A 19,575-nucleotide genomic window follows, 5' to 3' on the forward strand; every position below is an offset into this window, starting at 1 on the left:
AAAAATTAGTAATTAAATTAAAGTTACTTATGAAATTTTTAACGATTACAAAGGCAATTACATTTGAATATTTACACACATCCACATACAGATTTCACTGATTTCTTTCCCAAATTGCACTGACTGTTCTGAGACATACGCCCTAATAATTTCCAGAATTTTAACAGAATTTTTTGTTTTTCCCAGTCCGCCCTTCCTGTAAATTAATGGCAAAAACATGCAGTTTCATTTAATACAAATAGGCCTACTGAAGCTTGCAGTGTTGTCAGCCTCTGCCGCCTCAATATAGGAGTACATGAGCACATAAACATCATTTCTAGAACTGCTCTGTGTCACGTCATGCATTTTACCTATCATATCATATACAAAGAGACAGCAGTTTAAAAAAACACCAATGTTTCAGGAGTTTATTATACAGGAATGACACATGCTTATTAGATAACTGTATTTGAGTTGATGTATATGTTTTTATTTATTATTATTTAATTTTCACAAATTTAGAAAAGTAATCTAAAAGTACTCAAAAGTAATTAGTTACATTACTTTAATAAAGTAATTGAAAAAGTTATACTACTATAACATTTTAAACAGGGTAACTTGTAATCTGTAACCTATTACATTTCCAAAGTAACCTTCCAAACACTGCTAAAAGGAGACGTCCAATAGACGTATTGCAGATGAGCAAACAGCCTTAAAACTACATCTTGCAGATGTAAATTCATATGTCAAATAGACGTCTCCTAGATGTATGTGTGCTATCAGGGTACCATCCCCCAGCGTTTTTAGGTCTCCCAAAACTTACCAAAGCCGAGATGGGCATCGCCGTGTCCGGCTTCCTCCCTGCTGCGTCTTAGCAGCATCGCTTCTCGGCCTTTTGGCTAAGATCAAGTGTAGTATCTGTTCTTATCAGTTTAATATCTGATACGTCCCCCATCCGGGGACTACATATTAAATGGATTTTTAGATCACGGAGCTGGAGCCGGGGCTTGCTCCGTCCACTCCATGCATCGGCCTGGTATTGCAGTGTCTCCAGGAACGGTGTGCTATCCCTTTTTGGGGATTGCCATTTATTGTGTCGAATAGCAGAACAAGGAATGAGAGCTGCCATTGCAGATGCTGTGGTTTATTGCAAACTTTTTTCCTGATGTGTCCACCTGGGGTCTTGGACTCTTCCACTAACGATGCACCCACCTGAGGTCTTGAAGTCTTTCACAGACGAGGTGACGCATCGAATCAGGTGTGTTTGTTTAAAGAGAGTCATCTAAAACTGGCGTTGGGAAGCACCGGCCCATGAGCTTGGCAGTTTCCAGGCCAGTAACGGAAGGCACCCGTCCTTCCTTTCCCGGAGGGGGGGCGGAGGGCTAACCGTTGGTGAGGATGGTAGAGATGCAAATCAGACCTCTGGCTGACCGCCTGGGCCTTCATACTTACCTGGCAGGGGAGACACCATGATCAAGAAGGCGGTTCACCCAGGGCGAGGCTTGTCCATTGCACTCCGGCCATGCTGACCCCTGCGAATTCCCCAAATGCGGGAATCTCGACTGCATAATTTATGGTAGTGGGGGACTGCGTTCGCGCTCTCCCCTGAAATTGTTGGTGAAACAAAGCAGAAGAGGTTTTTACAGTTTTTTATTTATTTTCCTTTCAGAATGGGGAGTTCTGTCACATGCGAGATATGTGTTGTGCGCCTGTGAAACAAAGTCACTTGCGCTCTTGAAAAATCGGACCCTGGTGGGTAGTTTAGTTCGAACATAGCGCAGACCTTACTTTGAAAGTAGATTGGACTGACTGCAGCCTAGCTGTAACTGTCTCCATGTTGTTTGGTTGTCCTTTTTTTCGATTCGTATTAATTTTGTTGTCGCTTACAGCGACACCTAGTGGCCTGTCGCCGCGCCCTTTTTCACCTGGCCTCGGACTGAGCCCCTGCACAGGTGTGCCGATTTGGGTGAAGGGATCTCACTCCTTCCTGGAGTTATAGCCATTCGAGCCACCTCGGACACGCCACCTTAGCACGCTTTGAGGTCCCCTCGCCAAGGTGAATGGAAATTTCCTATTTTTTTGGATGATTATTGACAGTCAGACTCCAGAGAAGCTTTCTGTGCTGATTTGGGTGGGACTGGGCCAAATACCTGGCGCCAGGTTGCAAAAGAAGGTTTTCGACAAAATCCAAAATACCCGAAAATTTCGTCAGAGCGACGGGCCAATCTGAGACCTGCGTCTCGTTCGGCTCGAGCCAAGGATTCCGGTGACATAAGGCACGTGGCTCTGCGACCAACCGTTTGGGAGTTACGAGCGATGCCGTACTTTCCGTCGCTGCAGTTCCACACATCCACATACAGATTTCACTGATTTCTTTCCCAAATTGCACTGACTGTTCTGAGACATACGCCCTAATAATTTCCAGAATTTTAACAGAATTTTTTGTTTTTCCCAGTCCGCCCTTCCTGTAAATTAATGGCAAAAACATGCAGTTTCATTTAATACAAATAGGCCTACTGAAGCTTGCAGTGTTGTCAGCCTCTGCCGCCTCAATATAGGAGTACATGAGCACATAAACATCATTTCTAGAACTGCTCTGTGTCACGTCATGCATTTTACCTATCATATCATATACAAAGAGACAGCAGTTTAAAAAAACACCAATGTTTCAGGAGTTTATTATACAGGAATGACACATGCTTATTAGATAACTGTATTTGAGTTGATGTATATGTTTTTATTTATTATTATTTAATTTTCACAAATTTAGAAAAGTAATCTAAAAGTACTCAAAAGTAATTAGTTACATTACTTTAATAAAGTAATTGAAAAAGTTATACTACTATAACATTTTAAACAGGGTAACTTGTAATCTGTAACCTATTACATTTCCAAAGTAACCTTCCAAACACTGCTAAAAGGAGACGTCCAATAGACGTATTGCAGATGAGCAAACAGCCTTAAAACTACATCTTGCAGATGTAAATTCATATGTCAAATAGACGTCTCCTAGATGTATGTGTGCTATCAGGGTACCATCCCCCAGCGTTTTTAGGTCTCCCAAAACTTACCAAAGCCGAGATGGGCATCGCCGTGTCCGGCTTCCTCCCTGCTGCGTCTTAGCAGCATCGCTTCTCGGCCTTTTGGCTAAGATCAAGTGTAGCGGCGATGGCTACGTCGAGGGGAGATGGTGCTTTGCCGGCCATGATGGCGCGGTTAAAGAATACTGTACGGATTCAAGTGCTGCAGAATGCTGTTCGGTCTGTGAAAGAAAACTTCAGGAGGGAATTTGTGGTCGTGGATGTCTTGAAAGGAGTCTTCAACGTAGCAGCTTCATCAGTGTTCTGTCTTCAGGATTTCACCGCAATGGGATTTATGGATTTGACCTTCTTCAATTTAACGGACTGTGTGAGTTTTTTTGAGTCTTGGGGGCATAAAAAGCACAAGTTGTTGGAAGGACTGAGTTTGCACCCTCTGTTTGCACAGGATTACTTACCTCTCACAATCCACCTATACAATCCTTTTGTTGAGGATGTGGAGGTAATGACTTTTCTTGAGAGGCACTGCGAGGCTGTGAAAGGAGGTGAGCGTGTGAGGGATCGGTTTGGGATTTGGACTGGAAAGAGGCGGTTTTTTGTGAAACTCAAGGTGGACTCCGCAGTCCCTGGAAGCCTGATTCACCTACCTGGGTCCATTTCCATTGGGCCTAACAGGGGCTTTCTCTACTACCCTGGGCAGCCCATGTATTGCAGGAGATGTGGTGGAGAAGGACACATTAAAACAGACTGTGAAGGACAGCGTTGTCGGTTTTGTGGGAAGGCGGACCACGTTGCTTCTGCCTGCCCCGCACCAAAACTTTGTAGCCTTTGTGGCAAGGCCGATCATCTTTATCGTACCTGTCCTTCAAGAAACAAGTCATATGCGAGCATATTGAAGGAAGGTCATGATCTGCAGGCAGACCTGGAGGCCATTCTTAGCAGTCTACCAGCAGAAAGGGAGGGGCATCTTCAACAAGCGACAGGTGCGAATGATCAGAGAAGTATGAGTACATCAAGTCAGGAGTGTGCTGGTATGAAGGAACAAGCGGATGGAACTGTGGGGGATCTGATAACCTTGTCCCTGGATGGAAAGGAGGTAAAAGGAGTGGGATCAGAGGAGCAGCTTAATGCATCTCCAGGATGGACAGATCTGGACTTCACAGAGGTGCTTTCTGGGGTGTTGGAGGTGGATAAGGAGCAGACCATTTTGGAGCCTGCAACTGGATCAACCCATCAACGAGAGACAGTATATAGTGAGTCAAAGATGGAGATTGCAGCAGAGTCAGCATCTGGGACTGGCCGTCGCAGAGCCTGGAGTGAGGCCAGTGACCCTGATAATGGGGAAATATGCAAATACAGCAAACTGGAGAACTCTGTTAGTGAGGACTCTGTGAGTCAAGATTGTAATGAGGAGGGTTATGAAGGAAAAGAGAATGAGGAGGGAGGAACAAGCACTGGTTGGGGGGATAGTATTGAAGAGGAAGAGGGAGGGGAAGAAATGATAGCAGAATCCGGGGAATGGTCTGAAGTGGTTTCAAGGAGGGTAAAGGGAGGAAGGGGAAAAAGAGAATGTGGGAAAAATGGGGAGGAATAAGGGGGGAAGTAGGTTGGGGAAGTATTTTGGGCAATATGGGGGCTTTTGGAGAGAGTCCAAAGGTTTTCAATGGGACTGTTAAGAGTGGCAACATTTAATGTAAGAGGGCTGAAAATGGCAGAGCGCCGGACAGCAGTTTTCTTTTCTGTTAAAGATTTATATTATGATGTTTTGTTTTTACAAGAATGTCACTTGGAGAATGAAAGGGATGTGGAGAATTTTTCGAAGGATTGGACTCGGGGACCATCCTTTTGGGGAGTGGGGAATGTGAGGGCGGATGGGGTGGGGATTTTATTCTTTTCCTGGGAGGTGATAGTTGAAACATCTGGGGTGATTGTTCCAGGGAGAGTGATGTTTGTGGATGCAAGATGGAGGGGGGTGGCCTTGCGGTTCATAAATGTGTATGTGCCCAGTAAGCGAGAGGAGAGGGAAGGTTTTTTGGGAAAAATATTTCCGTTATTATATACGAACCGGCTGGTGGTCTTGGCAGGGGATTTTAATATGTCCCTAGAAAAAAATTCTGGGGGGGAATTGGCAGGGGTTATTAAAAGTTTTGGATTACAAGATTCAGGTCAGACAGCTGGAGGGGAGGGTTTAGGTTATACATGGTTTAACAGTAGGCAGGAGGCATCACGGTTGGATTATATATTTTTGTCAAAATCTGTTAAAGTTAGTAGCTACACAAGGCAGCCAATGTGGTGCTCAGATCATTGTTTAGTTGGGGCTGGGGCAGAGTTGGAGGCAGGGCAAAGGGGTCGGGGGAAGTGGAGGATGAATGTTACATACCTCAAAGACCAAACCTTCTGTAAGGTTTTCCAGGTATTATATGCTGGGTGGTGCAATTTAAAAGAATTCTACCAGTCACATTCTGACTGGTGGGAAGGGGTGAAGGAGAGGATTAGGTTTTTTTGCAGGGCATGGGGTTTAGCTTTGGAGAAGGCTAAGAGGAATCAAGTGCGTCAATGGACTAAAGAACTGCAAGTTTTATGCTCTCAAGGTCTATTGAGCACTGTGCAAGGGTGGAAGAAAGCCAAACTATTGCAGGACTCTTTGAATGAACATTATAGAGGGGAAGCACAGAAGTTTGTTATGCAGTCAGGTGTGTGTCAGCGTGTGTTAGATGAAAGGCCTACAAAGTTTTTCTTTTCTACTGTGAAGGGCAGGCAGAAGCGTAGCAGTATGGAATGTTTAAATACAGAGAAGGGTAAGGTTTACTCAGTTGAAGGAATGCTCAAGGCTTCAGTTGCCTTTTATAAGGAGCTGTTCGCGAATAGAGAAATAAGAGAGTCAACAACGGAGGGGTTTCTAGAGGATCTGGACAGGACCTTGGAGGAAGAGGAGGCAGGCAGGTTAGAGAAGGAGGTCACCTTGAAGGAAGTAGAGGTAGCAATTAAGTCCTTGAAGAGAGGCACGTCTCCAGGTGGGGATGGTCTCCCAGCTGAATTTTATCAAGCCTTCTTGCCTTTAGTAGGCCCTGAACTGATTAAGGTCTATCAGGAAAGTCTGGAAGTGGGGAAATTGCCTATGTCTATGAGGAGGGGGTTGGTGACCCTCCTGCATAAGAAGAATAGCAAGGAGGATTTGGCAAATTGGCGGCCAATAACTTTACTTACTACCGATTATAAGATTCTGGCGAAAGTCTTATGCTTACGGCTTAAGGGGGTGTTAGATTTGGTGGTTCATCCAGATCAAACTTGTGGGGTTCCAGGAAGATCAGGCAGCCTCAATTTAGTTTTGATCCGGGATTTGATCAGTTGGGCTGAGCAACGGCAGCTTCCTTTGGCAATCCTGAGCCTTGACCAGGAAAAGGCCTTTGATAGGGTTAGCCATTCTTTTTTGTGGTCAGTGTTGGAGAAGCTTGGATTTGGCCCAGGGTTCAGAGCCTGGATCCAGCTTCTGTATAGTGAAGCTTTCAGTCAGATTAGGATTAACGGGTTCTATTCTGAACCAGTGAGACAGTTGGGTGGTGTGAGGCAAGGGTGTCCTTTGTCACCCTTGTGCTATATACTGTCTTTAGAGCCTCTGATTAGTCGGCTACGATTAACAGAAGCTCTGACTGGTGTAGTAATGCCAGGTGGAGGAGGGATAAGGGCAAAAGTGTTAGCTTACGCAGATGATATGACAGTCTTTTTGACCACAGAAAAAGATTTTGCAGTGACAGGAGAGATTTTGCATAGTTTTTCTGAAGCCACAGGGGCCAAGATAAATGTCAGTAAATCTTCAGTGATGTTTGTAGGACGGTGGAGTAAGAGGACTGTGGTTCCAGGAGGGTATACCTTGTGTCAGGATGGCATGAAAATCTTGGGTGTTCATTTCTTCAAGGTGAATAGTGCACAACAAAATTGGAAGGGGATGTTGGAATCTTTACAATCTAAAGTAAACCGGTGGAGTGTAAGGGATCTGTCATTATGGGGTAGAGTACAGGTAGTGAAGGCAGATGTGTTGCCCAGTATTAATCATCTGGCTTATGTTTTTCCCCTACCTTTTTGGCAAGGGAGGAGAATGGAGAAGTTGATTTTTTCTTTTATTTGGAGAGGGAGGACTGAGCTAGTATCAAGGGCGCAGATGTTTCGTCCTCTGGCTGAGGGAGGCAGAGGAGTGCCGTGCCTCCCTTGGAAGGTTACGGCTTTGTTTATTGCATTTGCAGCTCGCCTAGTGGTACAGGCTCCAGGGCATAAAGCACATGTGTTGGCTCACTTTTGGTTGGGCTGGCCTTTGAGGCATTTAACAGGGTGGAGTAATAGGGTGCCTTGGTCTCTGGATAGACCTGAACATTATAAAGTGGCGGCAGACACTATTAAAGAAAATCCTTGGTGCATGGAAGAGTCATTGTTGTTAAATCATAGGAAGCTGTATGATAGGTTGAAGGAGAGCTCAGTTAAGGAAGCTAGAGGGGCAGGGCCTCCAATTGAAGTGAACTGGTTGTCCTTGCAACCAGATTATTTGGTAGGGAGGTGTAAGGATGTCAAACTTTTGGCAAGTTTGGTTAAAGAGGTAAATGGGTATAAGGTCGTTTATGGAGAGGAGGAGACGAGGGCTGTATGGGGGGGACTCCCTCGGGTAGGGGTGGGATAAAGTCTTGGGTGTCAAAAATCTAGTTTTGTTTATGAGGCACTGATAGTAATGTGTTGTTCACTTTATATGAAGTTATTTTTGAGTTCGGAATGTTCAAACTGAAAATGTGTATGCCTTTGTTACAAGTGGTTCATTTGTAAATTTGTATGAGTGTATGGATTTAATAAAAAAAAAAAAAAAAATCTGTTCTTATCAGTTTAATATCTGATACGTCCCCCATCCGGGGACTACATATTAAATGGATTTTTAGATCACGGAGCTGGAGCCGGGGCTTGCTCCGTCCACTCCATGCATCGGCCTGGTATTGCAGTGTCTCCAGGAACGGTGTGCTTTCCCTTTTTGGGGATTGCCATTTATTGTGTCGAATAGCAGAGCAAGGAATGAGAGCTGCCAATGCAGATGCTGTGGTTTATTGCAAACTTTTTTCCTGATGTGTCCACCTGGGGTCTTGGACTCTTCCACTAACGATGCACCCACCTGAGGTCTTGAAGTCTTTCACAGACGAGGTGACGCATCGAATCAGGTGTGTTTGTTTAAAGAGAGTCATCTAAAACTGGCGTTGGGAAGCACCGGCCCATGAGCTTGGCAGTTTCCAGGCCAGTAACGGAAGGCACCCGTCCTTCCTTTCCTGGAGGGGGGGCGGAGGGCTAACCGTTGGTGAGCATGATAGAGATGCAAATCACACCTCTGGCTGACCGCCTGGGCCTTCATACTTACCTGGCAGGGGAGACACCATGATCAAGAAGGCGGTTCACCCAGTGCGAGGCTTGTCCATTGCACTCCGGCCATGCTGACCCCTGCGAATTCCCCAAATGCGGGAATCTCGACTGCATAATTTATGGTAGTGGGGGACTGCGTTCGCGCTCTCCCCTGAAATTGTTGGTGAAACAAAGCAGAAGAGGTTTTTACAGTTTTTTATTTATTTTCCTTTCAGAATGGGGAGTTCTGTCACATGCGAGATATGTGTTGTGCGCCTGTGAAACAAAGTCACTTGCGCTCTTGAAAAATCGGACCCTGGTGGGTAGTTTAGTTCGAACATAGCGCAGACCTTACTTTGAAAGTAGATTGGACTGACTGCAGCCTAGCTGTAACTGTCTCCATGTTGTTTGGTTGTCCTTTTTTTGATTCGTATTAATTTTGTTGTCGCTTACAGCGACACCTAGTGGCCTGTCGCCGCGCCCTTTTTCGCCTGGCCTCGGACTGAGCCCCTGCACAGGTGTGCCGATTTGGGTGAAGGGATCTCACTCCTTCCTGGAGTTATAGCCATTCGAGCCACCTCGGACACGCCACCTTAGCACGCTTTGAGGTCCCCTCGCCAAGGTGAATGGAAATTTCCTATTTTTTTGGATGATTATTGACAGTCAGACTCCAGAGAAGCTTTCTGTGCTAATTTGGGTGGGACTGGGCCAAATACCTGGCGCCAGGTTGCAAAAGAAGGTTTTCGACAAAATCCAAAATACCCGAAAATTTCGTCAGAGCGACGGGCCAATCTGAGACCTGCGTCTCGTTCGGCTCGAGCCAAGGATTCCGGTGACATAAGGCACGTGGCTCTGCGACCAACCGTTTGGGAGTTACGAGCGATGCCGTACTTTCCGTCGCTGCAGTTCCACCGTCAGGCCGATCGGGACAAGGCCCGGTGACGTTGCAGACAGGGGAGGGTACTACCATCCCGCAGTGTTGCAGGTGTTTTCATCTTTGTTTGATTGTCCATTTACATTACATTTTCCCTATTTTTCAGCTTACGGCGCCACCTAGTGGCCTGTCGCCGCGTCCCTTTTCACCTGGCCTCGGACTGAGCCCCTGCACAGGTGTGCCGATTTGGGTGAAGGGATCTCACTCCTTCCTGGAGTTATAGCCATTCGAGCCACCTCGGACACGCCACCTTAGCACGTTTTGAGGTCCCCTCGCCAAGGTGAATGGAAATTTCCTCTATTTTTGGATGATTATTGACACTCAGACTCCAGAGAAGCTTTCTGTGCTGATTTGGGTGGGACTGGGCCAAATACCTGGCGCCAGGTTGCAAAAGAAGGTTTTCGACAAAATCCAAAATACCCGAAAATTCCGTCAGAGCGACGGGCCAATCTGAGACCTGCGTCTCGTTCGGCTCGAGCCAAGGATTCCGGTGACATAAGGCACGTGGCTCTGCGACCAACCGTTTGGGAGTTACGAGCCATGCCGTAGTTTCCGTCAGGCCGATCGGCACGAGGCCCGGTGACGTTGTAGACAGGGGAGGGTACTACCCAGATAGCACACTTACGTCTGCAAGATGTCTGTTAAAGAACTGTTGATCTGGAAAGCATCTGCCATCTACAAACGTCTGACATACGCCTTTCAGATGTCAGTTTTATATACCTTCTAAATCATAAACATCTAAAAGACATCTAATTGACATCTATCTGACATCTAAAAGGCATTGTTGGGGAGTAACTAGTTACATGTAACAGCATTACGTAATTTAATTACAAAATGAATGTAACTGTAATTAGTTACAGTTACGAAGAAAAAATTAGTAATTAAATTAAAGTTACTTATGAAATTTTTAACGATTACAAAGGCAATTACATTTGAATATTTACACACATCCACATACAGATTTCACTGATTTCTTTCCCAAATTGCACTGACTGTTCTGAGACATACGCCCTAATAATTTCCAGAATTTTAACAGAATTTTTTGTTTTTCCCAGTGCGCCCTTCCTGTAAATTAATGGCAAAAACATGCAGTTTCATTTAATACAAATAGGCCTACTGAAGCTTGCAGTGTTGTCAGCCTCTGCCGCCTCAATATAGGAGTACATGAGCACATAAACATCATTTCTAGAACTGCTCTGTGTCACGTCATGCATTTTACCTATCATATCATATACAAAGAGACAGCAGTTTAAAAAAACACCAATGTTTCAGGAGTTTATTATACAGGAATGACACATGCTTATTAGATAACTGTATTTGAGTTGATGTATATGTTTTTATTTATTATTATTTAATTTTCACAAATTTAGAAAAGTAATCTAAAAGTACTCAAAAGTAATTAGTTACATTACTTTAATAAAGTAATTGAAAAAGTTATACTACTATAACATTTTAAACAGGGTAACTTGTAATCTGTAACCTATTACATTTCCAAAGTAACCTTCCAAACACTGCTAAAAGGAGACGTCCAATAGACGTATTGCAGATGAGCAAACAGCCTTAAAACTACATCTTGCAGATGTAAATTCATATGTCAAATAGACGTCTCCTAGATGTATGTGTGCTATCAGGGTACCATCCCCCAGCGTTTTTAGGTCTCCCAAAACTTACCAAAGCCGAGATGGGCATCGCCGTGTCCGGCTTCCTCCCTGCTGCGTCTTAGCGGCATCGCTTCTCGGCCTTTTGGCTAAGATCAAGTGTAGCGGCGATGGCTACGTCGAGGGGAGATGGTGCTTTGCCGGCCATGATGGCGCGGTTAAAGAATACTGTACGGATTCAAGTGCTACAGAATGCTGTCCGGTCTGTGAAGGAAAACTTCAGGAGGGAATTTGTGGTCGTGGATGTCTTGAAAGGAGTCTTCAACGTAGCAGCTTCATCAGTGTTCTGTCTTCAGGATTTCACCGCAATGGGATTTATGGATCTGACCTTCTTCAATTTAACGGACTGTGTGAGTTTTTTTGAGTCTTGGGGGCATAAAAAGCACAAGTTGTTGGAAGGACTGAGTTTGCACCCTCTGTTTGCACAGGATTACTTACCTCTCACAATCCATCTATATAATCCTTTTGTTGAGGATGTGGAGGTAATGACTTTTCTTGAGAGGCACTGCGAGGCTGTGAAAGGAGGTGAGCGTGTGAGGGATCGGTTTGGGATTTGGACTGGAAAGAGGCGGTTTTTTGTGAAGCTCAAGGTGGACTCCGCAGTCCCTGGAAGCCTGATTCACCTACCTGGGTCCATTTCCATTGGGCCTAACAGGGGCTTTCTCTACTACCCTGGGCAGCCCATGTATTGCAGGAGATGTGGTGGAGAAGGACACATTAAAACAGAATGTGAAGGACAGCGTTGTCGGTTTTGTGGGAAGGCGGACCACGTTGCTTCTGCCTGCCCCGCACCAAAACTTTGTAGCCTTTGTGGCAAGGCCGATCATCTTTATCGTACCTGTCCTTCAAGAAACAAGTCATATGCGAGCATATTGAAGGAAGGTCATGATCTGCAGGCAGACCTGGATGCCATTCTTAGCAGTCTACCAGCAGAAAGGGAGGGGCATCTTCAACAAGCGACAGGTGCGAATGATCAGAGAAGTATGAGTACATCAAGTCAGGAGTGTGCTGGTATGAAGGAACAAGCGGATGGAACTGTGGGGGATCTGATAACCTTGTCCCTGGATGGAAAGGAGGTAAAAGGAGTGGGATCAGAGGAGCAGCTTAATCCATCTCCAGGATGGACAGATCTGGACTTCACAGAGGTGCTTTCTGGGGTGTTGGAGGTGGATAAGGAGCAGACCATTTTGGAGCCTGCAACTGGATCAACCCATCAACGAGAGACAGTATATAGTGAGTCAAAGATGGAGATTGCAGCAGAGTCAGCATCTGGGACTGGCCGTCGCAGAGCCTGGAGTGAGGCCAGTGACCCTGATAATGGGGAAATATGCAAATACAGCAAACTGGAGAACTCTGTTAGTGAGGACTCTGTGAGTCAAGATTGTAATGAGGAGGGCTATGAAGGAAAAGAGAATGAGGAGGGAGGGACAAGCACTGGTTGGGGGGATAGTATTGAAGAGGAAGAGGGAGGGGAAGAAATGATAGCAGAATCCGGGGAATGGTCTGAAGTGGTTTCAAGGAGGGTAAAGGGAGGAAGGGGAAGAAGAGAATGTGGGGAAAATGGGGAGGAATAAGGGGGGAAGTAGGTTGGGGAAGTATTTTGGGCAATGTGGGGGCTTTTGGAGAGAGTCCAAAGGTTTTCAATGGGACTGTTAAGAGTGGCAACATTTAATGTAAGAGGGCTGAAAATGGCAGAGCGCCGGACAGCAGTTTTCTTTTCTGTTAAAGATTTATATTATGATGTTTTGTTTTTGCAAGAATGTCACTTGGAGAATGAAAGGGATGTGGAGAATTTTTCGAAGGATTGGACTCGGGGACCATCCTTTTGGGGAGTGGGGAATGTGAGGGCGGATGGGGTGGGGATTTTATTCTTTTCCTGGGAGGTGATAGTTGAAACATCTGGGGTGATTGTTCCAGGGAGAGTGATGTTTGTGGATGCAAGATGGAGGGGTGTGGCCTTGCGGTTCATAAATGTGTATGTGCCCAGTAAGCGAGAGGAGAGGGAAGGTTTTTTGGGAAAAATATTTCCGTTATTATATACGAACCGGCTGGTGGTCTTGGCAGGGGATTTTAATATGTCCCTAGAAAAAAATTCTGGGGGGGAATTGGCAGGGGTTATTAAAAGTTTTGGATTACAAGATTCAGGTCAGACAGCTGGAGGGGAGGGTTTAGGTTATACATGGTTTAACAGTAGGCAGGAGGCATCACGGTTGGATTATATATTTTTGTCAAAATCTGTTAAAGTTAGTAGCTACACAAGGCAGCCAATGTGGTGCTCAGATCATTGTTTAGTTGGGGCTGGGGCAGAGTTGGAGGCAGGGCAAAGGGGTCGGGGGAAGTGGAGGATGAATGTTACATACCTCAAAGACCAAACCTTCTGTAAGGTTTTCCAGGTATTATATGCTGGGTGGTGCAATTTAAAAGAATTCTACCAGTCACATTCTGACTGGTGGGAAGGGGTGAAGGAGAGGATTAGGTTTTTTTGCAGGGCATGGGGTTTAGCTTTGGAGAAGGCTAAGAGGAATCAAGTGCGTCAATGGACTAAAGAACTGCAAGTTTTATGCTCTCAAGGTCTATTGAGCACTGTGCAAGGGTGGAAGAAAGCCAAACTCTTGCAGGACTCTTTGAATGAACATTATAGAGGGGAAGCACAGAAGTTTGTTATGCAGTCAGGTGTATGTCAGCGTGTGTTAGATGAAAGGCCTACAAAGTTTTTCTTTTCTACTGTGAAGGGCAGGCAGAAGCGTAGCAGTATGGAATGTTTAAATACAGAGAAGGGTAAGGTTTACTCAGTTGAAGGAATGCTCAAGGCTTCAGTTGCCTTTTATAAGGAGCTGTTCGCGAATAGAGAAATAAGAGAGTCAACAACGGAGGGGTTTCTAGAGGATCTGGACAGGACCTTGGAGGAAGAGGAGGCAGGCAGGTTAGAGACGGAGGTCACCTTGAAGGAAGTAGAGGTAGCAATTAAGTCCTTGAAGAGAGGCACGTCTCCAGGTGGTGATGGTCTCCCAGCTGAATTTTATCAAGCCTTCTTGCCTTTAGTAGGCCCTGAACTTATTAAGGTCTATCAGGAAAGTCTGGAAGTGGGGAAATTGCCTATGTCTATGAGGAGGGGGTTGGTGACCCTCCTGCATAAGAAGAATAGTAAGGAGGATTTGGCAAATTGGCGGCCAATAACTTTACTTACTACAGATTATAAGATTCTGGCGAAAGTCTTATGCTTACGGCTTAAGGGGGTGTTAGATTTGGTGGTTCATCCAGATCAAACTTGTGGGGTTCCAGGAAGATCAGGCAGCCTCAATTTAGTTTTGATCCGGGATTTGATCAGTTGGGCTGAGCAACGGCAGCTTCCTTTGGCAATCCTGAGCCTTGACCAGGAAAAGGCCTTTGATAGGGTTAGCCATTCTTTTTTGTGGTCAGTGTTGGAGAAGCTTGGATTTGGCCCAGGGTTCAGAGCCTGGATCCAGCTTCTGTATAGTGAAGCTTTCAGTCAGATTAGGATTAACGGGTTCTATTCTGAACCAGTGAGACAGTTGGGTGGTGTGAGGCAAGGGTGTCCTTTGTCACCCTTGTGCTATATACTGTCTTTAGAGCCTCTGATTAGTCGGCTACGATTAACAGCAGCTCTGACTGGTGTAGTAATGCCAGGTGGAGGAGGGATAAGGGCAAAAGTGTTAGCTTACGCAGATGATATGACAGTCTTTTTGACCACAGAAAAAGATTTTGCAGTGACAGGAGAGATTTTGCATAGTTTTTCTGAAGCCACAGGGGCCAAGATAAATGTCAGTAAATCTTCAGTGATGTTTGTAGGACGGTGGAGTAAGAGGACTGTGGTTCCAGGAGGGTATACCTTGTGTCAGGATGGCATGAAAATCTTGGGTGTTCATTTCTTCAAGGTGAATAGTGCACAACAAAATTGGAAGGGGATGTTGGAATCTTTACAATCTAAAGTAAACCGGTGGAGTGTAAGGGATCTGTCATTATGGGGTAGAGTACAGGTAGTGAAGGCAGATGTGTTGCCCAGTATTAATCATCTGGCTTATGTTTTTCCCCTACCTTTTTGGCAGGGGAGGAGAATGGAGAAGTTGATTTTTTCTTTTATTTGGAGAGGGAGGACTGAGCTAGTATCAAGGGCGCAGATGTTTCGTCCTCTGGCTGAGGGAGGCAGAGGGGTGCCGTGCCTCCCTTGGAAGGTTACGGCTTTGTTTATTGCATTTGCAGCTCGCCTAGTGGTACAGGCTCCAGGGCATAAAGCACATGTGTTGGCTCACTTTTGGTTGGGCTGGCCTTTGAGGCATTTAACAGGGTGGAGTAATAGGGTGCCTTGGTCTCTGGATAGACCTGAACATTATAAAGTGGCGGCAGACACTATTAAAGAAAATCCTTGGTGCTTGGAAGAGTCATTGTTGTTAAATCATAGGAAGCTGTATGATAGGTTGAAGGAGAGCTCAGTTAAGGAAGCTAGAGGGGCAGGGCCTCCAATTGAAGTGAACTGGTTGTCCTTGCAACCAGATTATTTGGTAGGGAGGTGTAAGGATGTGAACTGGTTGGCAGCATTAGGGAGGCTTCCAGTACGGGAGCGTTTATATAGGCATGGTCAGGGCAGATCTCCTTTGTGCCCAGTGGGTTGCGGGGGAGAAGAGACAATTGAGCACGCCTTGTGGTCATGTCCAGGAGCAATGGCTTTATGGGAAGCAGTCACTGGGTGGTGGAGAGAATGGGGAGGACCACTGATTACCCGGGACTTAGTGTTGTATGGAGGAGGGTTGGGAAATATAGAGAAGGATCAGAAAAGAGTAGTATGGGTAACTATCTCAGAAGGGAAGCGTATCTTATGGGACTGGCGTCTAAGGTGCCTGAGGAAGCAGTTGCCTGGTTTAGAACCTCAAAAGTTATTTTCAACACTTTTGGCAAGTTTGGTTAAAGAGGTAAATGGGTATAAGGTCGTTTATGGAGAGGAGGAGACGAGGGCTGTATGGGGGGGACTCCCTCGGGTAGGGGTGGGATAAAGTCTTGGGTGTCAAAAATCTAGTTTTGTTTATGAGGCACTGATAGTAATGTGTTGTTCACTTTATATGAAGTTATTTTTGAGTTCGGAATGTTCAAACTGAAAATGTGTATGCCTTTGTTACAAGAGGTTCATTTGTAAATTTGTATGAGTGTATGGATTTAATAAAAAAAAAAAAAAAAAAAAAAATCTGTTCTTATCAGTTTAATATCTGATACGTCCCCCATCCGGGGACTACATATTAAATGGATTTTTAGATCACGGAGCTGGAGCCGGGGCTTGCTCCGTCCACTCCATGCATCGGCCTGGTATTGCAGTGTCTCCAGGAACGGTGTGCTTTCCCTTTTTGGGGATTGCCATTTATTGTGTCGAATAGCAGAACAAGGAATGAGAGCTGCCATTGCAGATGCTGTGGTTTATTGCAAACTTTTTTCCTGATGTGTCCACCTGGGGTCTTGGACTCTTCCACTAACGATGCACCCACCTGTGGTCTTGAAGTCTTTCACAGACGAGGTGACGCATCGAATCAGGTGTGTTTGTTTAAAGAGAGTCATCTAAAACTGGCGTTGGGAAGCACCGGCCCATGAGCTTGGCAGTTTCCAGGCCAGTAACGGAAGGCACCCCTTCCTTCCTTTCCTGGAGGGGGGGCGGAGGGCTAACCGTTGGTGAGGATGGTAGAGATGCAAATCACACCTCTGGCTGACCGCCTGGGCCTTCATACTTACCTGGCAGGGGAGACACCATGATCAAGAAGGCGGTTCACCCAGGGCGAGGCTTGTCCATTGCACTCCGGCCATGCTGACCCCTGCGAATTCCCCAAATGCGGGAATCTCGACTGCATAATTTATGGTAGTGGGGGACTGCGTTCGCGCTCTCCCCTGAAATTGTTGGTGAAACAAAGCAGAAGAGGTTTTTACAGTTTTTTATTTATTTTCCTTTCAGAATGGGGAGTTCTGTCACATGCGAGATATGTGTTGTGCGCCTGTGAAACAAAGTCACTTGCGCTCTTGAAAAATCGGACCCTGGTGGGTAGTTTAGTTCGAACATAGCGCAGACCTTACTTTGAAAGTAGATTGGACTGACTGCAGCCTAGCTGTAACTGTCTCCATGTTGTTTGGTTGTCCTTTTTTTCGATTCGTATTAATTTTGTTGTCGCTTACAGCGACACCTAGTGGCCTGTCGCCGCGCCCTTTTTCACCTGGCCTCGGACTGAGCCCCTGCACAGGTGTGCCGATTTGGGTGAAGGGATCTCACTCCTTCCTGGAGTTATAGCCATTCGAGCCACCTCGGACACGCCACCTTAGCACGTTTTGAGGTCCCCTCGCCAAGGTGAATGGAAATTTCCTCTATTTTTGGATGATTATTGACACTCAGACTCCAGAGAAGCTTTCTGTGCTGATTTGGGTGGGACTGGGCCAAATACCTGGCGCCAGGTTGCAAAAGAAGGTTTTCGACAAAATCCAAAATACCCGAAAATTCCGTCAGAGCGACGGGCCAATCTGAGACCTGCGTCTCGTTCGGCTCGAGCCAAGGATTCCGGTGACATAAGGCACGTGGCTCTGCGACCAACCGTTTGGGAGTTACGAGCGATGCCGTACTTTCCGTCGCTGCAGTTCCACCGTCAGGCCGATCGGGACAAGGCCCGGTGACGTTGCAGACAGGGGAGGGTACTACCATCCCGCAGTGTTGCAGGTGTTTTCATCTTTGTTTGATTGTCCATTTACATTACATTTTCCCTATTTTTCAGCTTACGGCGCCACCTAGTGGCCTGTCGCCGCGTCCCTTTTCACCTGGCCTCGGACTGAGCCCCTGCACAGGTGTGCCGATTTGGGTGAAGGGATCTCACTCCTTCCTGGAGTTATAGCCATTCGAGCCACCTCGGACACGCCACCTTAGCACGTTTTGAGGTCCCCTCGCCAAGGTGAATGGAAATTTCCTCTATTTTTGGATGATTATTGACACTCAGACTCCAGAGAAGCTTTCTGTGCTGATTTGGGTGGGACTGGGCCAAATACCTGGCGCCAGGTTGCAAAAGAAGGTTTTCGACAAAATCCAAAATACCCGAAAATTCCGTCAGAGCGACGGGCCAATCTGAGACCTGCGTCTCGTTCGGCTCGAGCCAAGGATTCCGGTGACATAAGGCACGTGGCTCTGCGACCAACCGTTTGGGAGTTACGAGCCATGCCGTAGTTTCCGTCAGGCCGATCGGCACGAGGCCCGGTGACGTTGTAGACAGGGGAGGGTACTACCCAGATAGCACACTTACGTCTGCAAGATGTCTGTTAAAGAACTGTTGATCTGGAAAGCATCTGCCATCTACAAACGTCTGACATACGCCTTTCAGATGTCAGTTTTATATACCTTCTAAATCATAAACATCTAAAAGACATCTAATTGACATCTATCTGACATCTAAAAGGCATTGTTGGGGAGTAACTAGTTACATGTAACAGCATTACGTAATTTAATTACAAAATGAATGTAACTGTAATTAGTTACAGTTACGAAGAAAAAATTAGTAATTAAATTAAAGTTACTTATGAAATTTTTAACGATTACAAAGGCAATTACATTTGAATATTTACACACATCCACATACAGATTTCACTGATTTCTTTCCCAAATTGCACTGACTGTTCTGAGACATACGCCCTAATAATTTCCAGAATTTTAACAGAATTTTTTGTTTTTCCCAGTGCGCCCTTCCTGTAAATTAATGGCAAAAACATGCAGTTTCATTTAATACAAATAGGCCTACTGAAGCTTGCAGTGTTGTCAGCCTCTGCCGCCTCAATATAGGAGTACATGAGCACATAAACATCATTTCTAGAACTGCTCTGTGTCACGTCATGCATTTTACCTATCATATCATATACAAAGAGACAGCAGTTTAAAAAAACACCAATGTTTCAGGAGTTTATTATACAGGAATGACACATGCTTATTAGATAACTGTATTTGAGTTGATGTATATGTTTTTATTTATTATTATTTAATTTTCACAAATTTAGAAAAGTAATCTAAAAGTACTCAAAAGTAATTAGTTACATTACTTTAATAAAGTAATTGAAAAAGTTATACTACTATAACATTTTAAACAGGGTAACTTGTAATCTGTAACCTATTACATTTCCAAAGTAACCTTCCAAACACTGCTAAAAGGAGACGTCCAATAGACGTATTGCAGATGAGCAAACAGCCTTAAAACTACATCTTGCAGATGTAAATTCATATGTCAAATAGACGTCTCCTAGATGTATGTGTGCTATCAGGGTACCATCCCCCAGCGTTTTTAGGTCTCCCAAAACTTACCAAAGCCGAGATGGGCATCGCCGTGTCCGGCTTCCTCCCTGCTGCGTCTTAGCGGCATCGCTTCTCGGCCTTTTGGCTAAGATCAAGTGTAGTATCTGTTCTTATCAGTTTAATATCTGATACGTCCCCCATCCGGGGACTACATATTAAATGGATTTTTAGATCACGGAGCTGGAGCCGGGGCTTGCTCCGTCCACTCCATGCATCGGCCTGGTATTGCAGTGTCTCCAGGAACGGTGTGCTTTCCCTTTTTGGGGATTGCCATTTATTGTGTCGAAT

The 19,575-nt window shown here is 45.4% G+C and overlaps 6 non-coding genes and 1 pseudogene across 6 annotated transcripts; all 7 read left to right on the plus strand.

Annotated features, from left to right (window-relative positions):
• Window positions 1-858: 858 nt before the first annotated feature.
• LOC127945557 (U2 spliceosomal RNA) lies at window positions 859-1,049 on the plus strand. Its single transcript, XR_008150887.1, has one exon. It is a non-coding gene; the product is annotated as a U2 spliceosomal RNA (small nuclear RNA).
• Window positions 1,050-1,423: 374 nt separating this feature from the next.
• Window positions 1,424-1,587, plus strand: LOC127945324 (U1 spliceosomal RNA). Its single transcript, XR_008150661.1, has one exon. It is a non-coding gene; the product is annotated as a U1 spliceosomal RNA (small nuclear RNA).
• Window positions 1,588-7,840: 6,253 nt separating this feature from the next.
• Window positions 7,841-8,021, plus strand: LOC127945624 (uncharacterized; annotated as a pseudogene).
• A 374-nt stretch (window positions 8,022-8,395) lies between these two features.
• LOC127945401 (U1 spliceosomal RNA) lies at window positions 8,396-8,559 on the plus strand. Its single transcript, XR_008150735.1, has one exon. It is a non-coding gene; the product is annotated as a U1 spliceosomal RNA (small nuclear RNA).
• A 7,580-nt stretch (window positions 8,560-16,139) lies between these two features.
• On the plus strand, window positions 16,140-16,326 carry LOC127945628 (U2 spliceosomal RNA). The gene has a single exon (XR_008150912.1). It is a non-coding gene; the product is annotated as a U2 spliceosomal RNA (small nuclear RNA).
• Window positions 16,327-16,701: 375 nt separating this feature from the next.
• On the plus strand, window positions 16,702-16,865 carry LOC127945325 (U1 spliceosomal RNA). The gene has a single exon (XR_008150662.1). It is a non-coding gene; the product is annotated as a U1 spliceosomal RNA (small nuclear RNA).
• Window positions 16,866-19,352: 2,487 nt separating this feature from the next.
• On the plus strand, window positions 19,353-19,543 carry LOC127945552 (U2 spliceosomal RNA). The gene has a single exon (XR_008150881.1). It is a non-coding gene; the product is annotated as a U2 spliceosomal RNA (small nuclear RNA).
• The last annotated feature ends 32 nt before the right edge of the window (window positions 19,544-19,575 follow it).

Source organism: Carassius gibelio, chromosome A23, assembly GCF_023724105.1.
Source record: "Carassius gibelio isolate Cgi1373 ecotype wild population from Czech Republic chromosome A23, carGib1.2-hapl.c, whole genome shotgun sequence".
NCBI classification, from domain to species: Eukaryota; Metazoa; Chordata; class Actinopteri; order Cypriniformes; family Cyprinidae; genus Carassius; species Carassius gibelio.